Raw genomic sequence first — 8,275 nt, 5'->3', positions numbered from 1 at the left:
CCCATGACCCAAAATTCAGTAGCTTAAAATAAGAGTGAGCATTTGCTCACAGATCTCCAAGTTTAGCAGGGCTGAAGAGGGGAGGCACATCCCTGCTCTAGGTGGCATGGGGCAACTCAGCTGGGGGCTGGATGACCCCTTAGCTCTGTTGGGGTGAGAGCAGGGGCCTCTGTTACTCTCCACGTGGCTTTTCCACGGGCAGTTGAGCTTCCTCACCGCATGGTGTCTGAGTTCCAAGAGCAAACATTCTAAGAGATGGACATAGAAGCTGCAGTTTCTCACGGCCTGGGCCGAGGCTCTGACCCACCGTCACTTCCACCATGTTACTCAAGCATCCACAGAGCCCAGATTCAAAGGAAGGGGACCCCCACCTTCAGTAAGAGGAGTGTCAAATAATTGGAGGGTGCAGCACGTTCTAAAACTGCCAGAGTGAGGATGGAGGTGGCCCCAAGACAGGCCATCACTGTGTAGGCCGGAACCGCCTGCCCTACCCCAGACCCCAGACCTCCATCAGGGCTAGCAGATCCATCCTAGAGCAAGCAGCCCCATTTCCTCCGCCCGCACCCTGGGCCTTGTCACAATGGTTACTATAATGATTTACAAAACAGTTTCTCCAGGCAGCTATGTTAAATTGTATTGTATCTGGGAGGAGGTGGGGGTCCTGGCCCAAGGCAATGAAGACCTCCTTCCTGGGAGAGGTGGGAGAGATGTGGCCCCCTCACCCCTCTGGGTCTGACTCCTGATTAAGTGGCTTCCGCTCAACAAGTGAAGACCCTTAACCCTTGAGGGCGAAGCAAGTCAGTGAAGTGCTCTGAAGTGGGGAGCACAGACTGTGGCCACCCAAACCCCGTGCATCCTCTGCCCTGGCTCCAAAGGGTCTGACCTGGGCCATACCCCCTCACTGGGGATGGCAGATTTCCCAGAATTCAGCTTACACCAAGATGTCCATTCAGGAAGAGAGGCTGCGGGAACAGTGTGTGGAAGGTCAGGGATGCCTAAGAGTGCCTGGCCTTCTGTGCTCCCCTGTCAGGTCAGGAAGAGGAGGTGGCCCGAGAAGCAGTGACACACCAGCAGGGAGCTGATGGACATACCCTCTCCCACCCCACTCCCCAAGGCTAGTTACACAGGCATCCAGGCACCCTGGCCCTAGGAGGGACCCTGTCAGAGGAAACGGGGGCATTTGGGTGTCTGGCCTTGGAGCTCGGGGAAGCAGCCCTGAAGGTCAGAACCAGGAACCACAGGCCTAATTGGCCCGGCCAAGAGGGACACCCAGAACCACTCAAGGCTGGGCTTCTCAATTCCTGTAGTGCAGCTCAAGACTCCCAGCCATGCAGCTAAGTAGTACTGTGTGTGCACGCCGAGGAGAGAGCCACGGGGAAGCACGGTTGCACCTAGCTGGCGCTCAGGGCATGCCAGGGACCTGGCATGTGTGTCCAGACCGGAAAGGGTCAAGGGCTCTGGCTCCCCTTTCCTCCCAGTCTCCCAACATGCCACCCCCTTCTCCTTGGGCACTAGAAGCTTTTACAATGAATAGCATGGGAGCCACCCTTTTCCTACTCCTTCTTGGAGACCCGCATCTTCTTAAAAGTGTTCAGCGAGGCCAGCGTGGAGCCACCGACCCACGGGGAGCACAGCGGTTCCTGGGGGGCCGAGATCTTGATTTTGACATCCTTTGGGGCAAGCTTCTTCACTTCGCTTAGCCTTGAACCGCGTGGAGCCCCACTGAAAACACGATATTGGCGAACAGCGCCTGGCAGAGGTCCAAGCCCGACTTGTGGATAGCGAAGGTCAGCACGTCATGGAGCCCCTCGCTCTCGCCCCCTACCAGTTCTGGCAGGAACAGCAGCTCAGGGGCCGGAATCGCGCAGGCCCCACGTCCTGCGTGCTGCCATCTCACAACGTACACACAGCACCTTCTCTGTCTCCAGAGCCTCATCCTTCGGTGGCTTGATGGACAGGTCGCAGCCTCACTCTTTGATGGTTCGGACAACCTCAGACTCAGCGGAGGTGTGGAAGTCGACACCTTCCTTGTGTGGCAGCAACTGGACATAAGAGAGGTCGCGGCCGGCCACCTTCCCTGCATGCGCGTGGCAAAGCCCTCATACATGGGGGCAGCATGGGTGGCCCCATCTTGTGTACAGGCTGAGGATGGCCGGCACAGAGCATGAACAGGGCTGGCACGTTGAAGGTCTCAAAGGACACCTCTGCTGCCTTCTCCTGGTTCTTACTCAGGTTGAGCGGGTCTTCTGTTAGAAGAACAGGAAGCTCCTCGGAGAAGGTCTGCAGCTGGCCTTGGGAGTAGGTACTGCCAGATGCACCCCCCGTCGTTCCATTCCCGCACCACGCCGTGGGCCATGGGCTAGCGCAGGGCCAGCAGTCTGCTGTGCTCCTCTGGTCCGATGAAGAGGTCCCTCTCCAGGGGGACAACAGGAGGGGGGCAGGAGGGATCGGCAGACGAGCGCACATTGCCATCTTCTTTCGTGCCACACACAGAGGGTGACTACAGAGGCCCAGCTGGCCTGGCACCTTGGCTGGGCAGGGACAGCAGCCTTGTGGGGCAGAAGAGCTGGGTGCCCAGGCTGGAGAGGTGCCTCACCCCCTGCCAGAGCTGCCTGACACCCCCAGGGTCCCAGGCCCCCAATCCTACCTCATCTGCTTCCTCCTCGCCCACTCCAGGGGGACAGAGACTCAGGCAGCGTTTGGGAGTGGTCCCTCCTGGGTCCCCAGTATAGATTTTCTTTCCAAGGTCCCCTCTCTCTGTGTCCTAAATGTTCATGATGCTGAGGTTGGGAGTATCCAACACCATACAATCCAAAAGTCTATTTCCACGCTTCTCTCCTTCGCAAGAGTCTAAGTTTCCAAGTCCTTTTGATTAAACTTGACAAAACAATCAAATTGTGAAGGAGCTTACCCTCTGACCCAGGAATTCTCCTCCTAAGGAATCTCCTATGCTCCAGAAATCAGCACATGTGTACAGAAGAGACGGCGCAAAGGTGTTCGCTGTGTCTCATCGAGGAAAGCTGGAAACTACCTCACGTCCATCAATGAGGGCTCATTAAATAAGGGGTGGTAGAGTGACACGCTAGCCTGTGGCCGCTAGAAAGGATTATAGGAGCAAGAACCCGGAGCCTTCTCCCAGGTGCACTAGGGCAGGAGCGAGAGCCACCTACAGAACATTACATGGGCTGTACACCTATTGAAGTTATACAAACACAACCTCTGTACGCACCATATAGACACACATATTGTACGAAGAGCAGAGATGAGGGACAGACAACAGATTGTGAAGGGCCCTGGGATCTGGGTGTGTGTTGGTCTCCTGTGGCCGCTGTAACAAATGACCACAAACTGGGGGGCTTAAAATAGCACACATTTATTCTTACATTCTGGAGGCTGAAATCAAGGTGTCGGCACGGCCGCACTCCCTCCGAAGGCTCTGGGGGAGAATCCCTCCTGCCTCTTCCAGCTTCTGGTGAGCCCCGGCCATCCTTGGCTTGTGGCTGCATCACTCCAGCCACTGCCGCCGTCTCACATGGCTTTTCCTGTGTCTGTGTTTTCACATCCACCTCTCCTTTCTCTTACAAAGACACTCAGGTTGGATTTAGGACCCACCCAAGTCCAGTATGATCTTATTTTGAGATCCTCACTCTAATTACATCTGTGGAAACCCTCATGCCAAATAAGGTCACACTCTGAGGTTCTGGGTAGACCTGAATTTGGGGGGGTGGGGGATGCAGACCCCTACAGGGTGGGAAGGCAAATATGCCTTCTAACATGAAAATGTGTTTATGGATTTAGATATGACTTGTGTTATTTCATGTCAACTTACACAAATTCTAAAAACCACAGAAGATCAGATGTCTTTCAAAGATCCCTCGTCTCCCAGGGTCAGTGTCTCGGATTTTCTGGGAGGCCCAGTTCCTTCAGTGATAAGGTAAAAACGGGCGACGTGGGCAGGGCTCACGCTTCTCCCACACCTGCCCTCGGTGGTGGGGCCGGAAGTCTCCTGGGGTCTTCCGGCCTGCAGGTAATGAGCCTTCCATGTTATTGGAGATGATCGGATGACAGTCACAGCCCAGCACCTCCCGGAGTGTGAGCTGAGCCCCCGGGGGGGGGGTGACAGAGGGGAGGGGAATGGTGCGCTGGGGGCTCCGTGTGACACCAGTGACTGCTCCTCTTTAGACGCCTCCCAAGGTCCTAGGTGTTCACTGATCCCAGCCCCTCATTCACAGATGGGGAAACTGAGGCTGAAAGAGAAGAAAGTACTTGGCCAAGGTCACCTCCTGCATTAAGAGCCATTGGTCCTGTCCTACTGCTTCTTGGAGGGAGCCCTGACCCCTGATCTCCCCAACACCCACCAGCTACAGCCCCTGGTGCTTCCACTCGAGATTCATTCTTCCTGGTTTACCCCAGGAGGCAAGCAGGACGGTGAGGTAGATGAGGGAAACTGAGGCTCAGACAGGGCCCGTCCTGTCCAGTCAGTGGTGCTGTACTCAAGGACCCAAAGCTTCCAGAGTGCCTTACAAGTTCAAACAGGCCCCATGTAACCAAGGCTGGGGAGAGGGTGCCCTGGTCACAGGCACCAGGTGCACTCAACCGAGCCCCCTGGGTCTTGGTAATTAATTAATCATCAGGCTGTTTAAAGATTAACAACAGCAGGATAGTGGGGGACAGGCTGACCCGTGATAGGGGCACGGAGGAGTTCACCTCTTCCCTGGTGACCCCTGGTGACAGAAGGGGGTGTGAAGAGGGCTGGCTCTGTACCCCCACCCCACCTTGCCCCCACGCCCTGGCAGCCTCCCCTGGTCTCTAAGGAAGGGGGCTGAACTCACATGGGGGGCTGGGGGATTAAGGGTATAAGATGAAGCAAGAAAGTTCTTCCAAGGACAAGAATCCCAGGCTTGGTCAGACCTCCGTCCACAGGCACGTACCTGGGCAGTGTGACCTTGGGTGGGTCATGCCCCCTTCTGAGCCTCAGTTTCGTCATCTGCCAACAAGAGCACTGACAGCAGGTTGGTTTGAGATCCTCTGAGATAATGTTTGGCAAGTGGAGGCCATGAGCCTGGTGCTTAGTAGGTGCTCAGTGACTCCCAGAGACCTGGCACTAAGTCCTGGCACTGTGTCCAGGCAGAGTCACTCTCTTCTGAGAGAAAGTCAAGTTCAAGTTCGATTCCAACCTGCAAGGAAGAGAAAGTAGTCCTTTCTCCAGAGCCAGGTAGGGAAGGTGAGTCAGCTTCCTCACCTGGGCTGATTCACACCCGTGCTTGGACAGGACAAGGAGGAGACAGGCAGACAGACAGGGATTTATTCCTTCCTTCACTGTGGTGCAGTCACATGCACAGTCCCGAGCTGGCCAATTCCAGCACGCCCAAGCTGGAATAACCAGGCGGAAATTCTAGATGAAGCCCTCAGAAGGGGTGACATGCCCCGGAGGCTCAGAGAGGGGCCCGGAGGCCCCTCACACCAGAGACAAACACCAGGGGCTCCTTTCCCCACCTCTCCCTGCACCATTAGGTAACTGAGCCCAGCCCCTCCCTCCAAAGGTGCCCAAGGGGTCAGTGAGTGAGGCACAGGTGACTCATGAGTGGGAAAGGCCCATGAAGTCATCCAGAGGCACAGGTCACCTCGGGAGTTTGGGAGCCTGTCTGGCCCCTGGACTCACTGGCCGGGGAGTTCCCAGGATGAGGCTGTCTGCTCCCCTGGCTGCCGGATGGAGATGGCCCGCTGACCGATGGAGACCAGCCTCGTGGCTCCCAGTCCTCTACTCCACCTGCCCAGACCGCAGTACCATGGCCCGCCCAGCCTCCTTTCCTCACAGCTCCGCACCACAGAGAAGAGTGGAGGAGACACCTCGAATGAGCTGTTGGCCCAGGGCCCAGGGCTTTGCCTGAGTGAGAGTCAGGGAACATGACTATGATTATTTTTATTATTTGCTAGTCATTCCACCTGAGCACTCACTGTAAGCTTTTAGTACTGTGATATCAGAAAAGCTAAAAATCAAAGGCCCCAGACACAGGAGTAACAAAGACATGGGTTCAAATCTTGGCACTCCTTGATGCAAGGCTTGGAGCCATTGTGGGGACAGAGCCAGGAGTGCAGTTTCCAGGCTCTCGGCCTCACGTGGAAAGGTGCTCACTCGGGTAGTAAATGGCATCAACTGTGATTGGATGGCCATCAGCTGTGGCTAGTTGGCCGTCAGCTGTAACCAGTGAGCCACTGGCCACTAATATAACTGCCGTGGCTACACTAGCAGAAAAATGGGGGGCTAGCAAGAAGATGGTGGCTGAACTAGCAAGAGCAGATTGCAGTTAGCATGGCGGATTAAAGCTAGCAAGTGAGGTTGGTGGGTAGAGAGAAGTGGACGGCAGGTTGCGGATCGTATGGCTCCTGCTTCCTGTGTCTCCAACCCAGCTGCCAGCAAGACTATAGTGGTATGACTCCCCTACCTATGGCTCCGTGGGTGTTCCTTTTTGGCCTCACCATGTCCTGCGTTCTTATGTGGGGAGCGGGACCAGAGACCCCACATGACACCCTGCATGACAGCCATTCACAGCCATTCACCTCTCTGGGCCTCAGTTTTCTTATCTGGAAAATGGGGATCATGAAAGCTTCCTGGCCCAGAGGCATATGTCAGCATCCTGGCAAAAAAACAACATCACGGGCTTTAGAAAAAGAAATCCTGTGGAAGGGAACACTCTGAACTGTGGGCAGATAGGGTTATGAAGCTCCTGGAGAGAGGCAATGGGGAAAGGTGGGAGCTATGGCCATACCCAGAGCTGAGGGTCATGGAGAGGCAGAGGGTCCATCAAGCCAGTGAGAGGGAGGCAAGGAGGAAGGCCATACACATTGGAGCTGCAGCCGCGGTCGTCATAGTTGCAGCTGGGACCAAGGAGGGAGCAGGGAGAAAAACTCCCTCTTCTCTCCTCCCACCCTCCCATATGCAGTGCCTCCCACTGGTTGAGCTGCTGAGAAGAGCCCATTGCCCTGAGAGCCCATTGAATGAAGGCAGCCGACAGGGCAGGATGAAGAAGACAGAGAAAGGACCTGAAGGCAGCAGGAAGAAAATAGTCTGAATAATAATGAAAACGCCTTCATTCAGCAAATAGTTACTGAGCACAGCCATGGCCAGACTTTGTTCTGGGCCCCGGGGACAGATTAGTAGCTAAGACCCCACTCCAAGGAGGGGAGAATGAGGGAGGGTGAGGGAAGTGACTGGGCCAGGGGGGATGTTTTAACCCCAGGAAGTCCCTAAGGGGTGATCAGAGACCACAGATGGGGAAACTGAGGCCTGGAGGGAGGCAGGGACTTGCCCAAGATCACCTAGCAAGTCAGTGGCACAGGGAAGCTCTGTGCCCACCCTCGTCATTCTCCCACGGCCCAGAGAGGTTGCTCAGGCTTTCCGGGGGTGGGGACCCAGGAAGTCCCAGTCTGCCAGCACCTCTCTTGGCCTCTGCTCCCTTCAGCCATTCCAGGCTCTTAACCACGTGTGACAGGGTGTGTGCGGCCATCCAGGGAGCCCACCGTGGGGTAGCAGGCCATGAGGAGAGCCATGTGCCCGAATTCCCAGACAGGCGCTCACATTCCTTCTGGGGTGCCCAGTGCCACCCTACCGTCCCGCCCTGTGCCCCCGCACACAGCGCCCATTGTCTGGCCCAGACACTTTGAGCTGCCACTGTCTCCTGCCTCCGACACCTCCCCATGTCCTCCTGTTCCCAGGTGGGGCTGGCCCCCGACAAGCCAAAGCACCCCTGTCCTGGTCCCCGGCCCCTAAGGGCAGCTATACCACTTACCTTGGAACCAAGCAAGGATCAGAGACGGGAGGTGACTTGCCCCAAGTCACACAGCCAAAATCCAAATCCCAGGGTCCCCAATTAGTTACTCTTCCCTAAGTACTCCTCTTCCCATCCAGTGGGCCGCTGGGCACCCCAACTCACAGTTCCTCCCATGGGCCAGGCCTGTGCGGGCCCTTTGTGTCCCCTACCTATGTGCAATATCCCCATTTTACAGTCCAGGAAGCCAACTCATGGTGAAAAGCAGCTTGCCAGGGCCACCCAGAGAGGTAACAACTGAGATGAGACCTGGCCCACGCCTTGTACCTACTGCAGGGAACAGCCGGGTGTGGAGTAGACCTCGTGGGCGGCACTGACAGAGCATCCAGGGGCAAGTGGTGTCCAAAGTAAACCTTGCCACGAGGAGAGGATGTGTGCTCCATCTACAAAAGTGGGCCTACGTTGGTTCACTCATCCATCACACGTACTGAGCCAGCATCCCAGGC

At 56.1% G+C, this 8,275-nt stretch overlaps 1 pseudogene; it reads right to left on the bottom strand.

Moving 5' to 3' along the window:
• Positions 1-1,511: 1,511 nt before the first annotated feature.
• LOC117028308 (beta-centractin-like) lies at positions 1,512-7,551 on the bottom strand (annotated as a pseudogene).
• Between the last annotated feature and the right edge of the window lie 724 nt (positions 7,552-8,275).

This window comes from Rhinolophus ferrumequinum, chromosome 10, assembly GCF_004115265.2.
Source record: "Rhinolophus ferrumequinum isolate MPI-CBG mRhiFer1 chromosome 10, mRhiFer1_v1.p, whole genome shotgun sequence".
Classification (NCBI taxonomy): domain Eukaryota; kingdom Metazoa; phylum Chordata; class Mammalia; order Chiroptera; family Rhinolophidae; genus Rhinolophus; species Rhinolophus ferrumequinum.
This window is presented reverse-complemented; position numbering and strand designations above follow the sequence as displayed.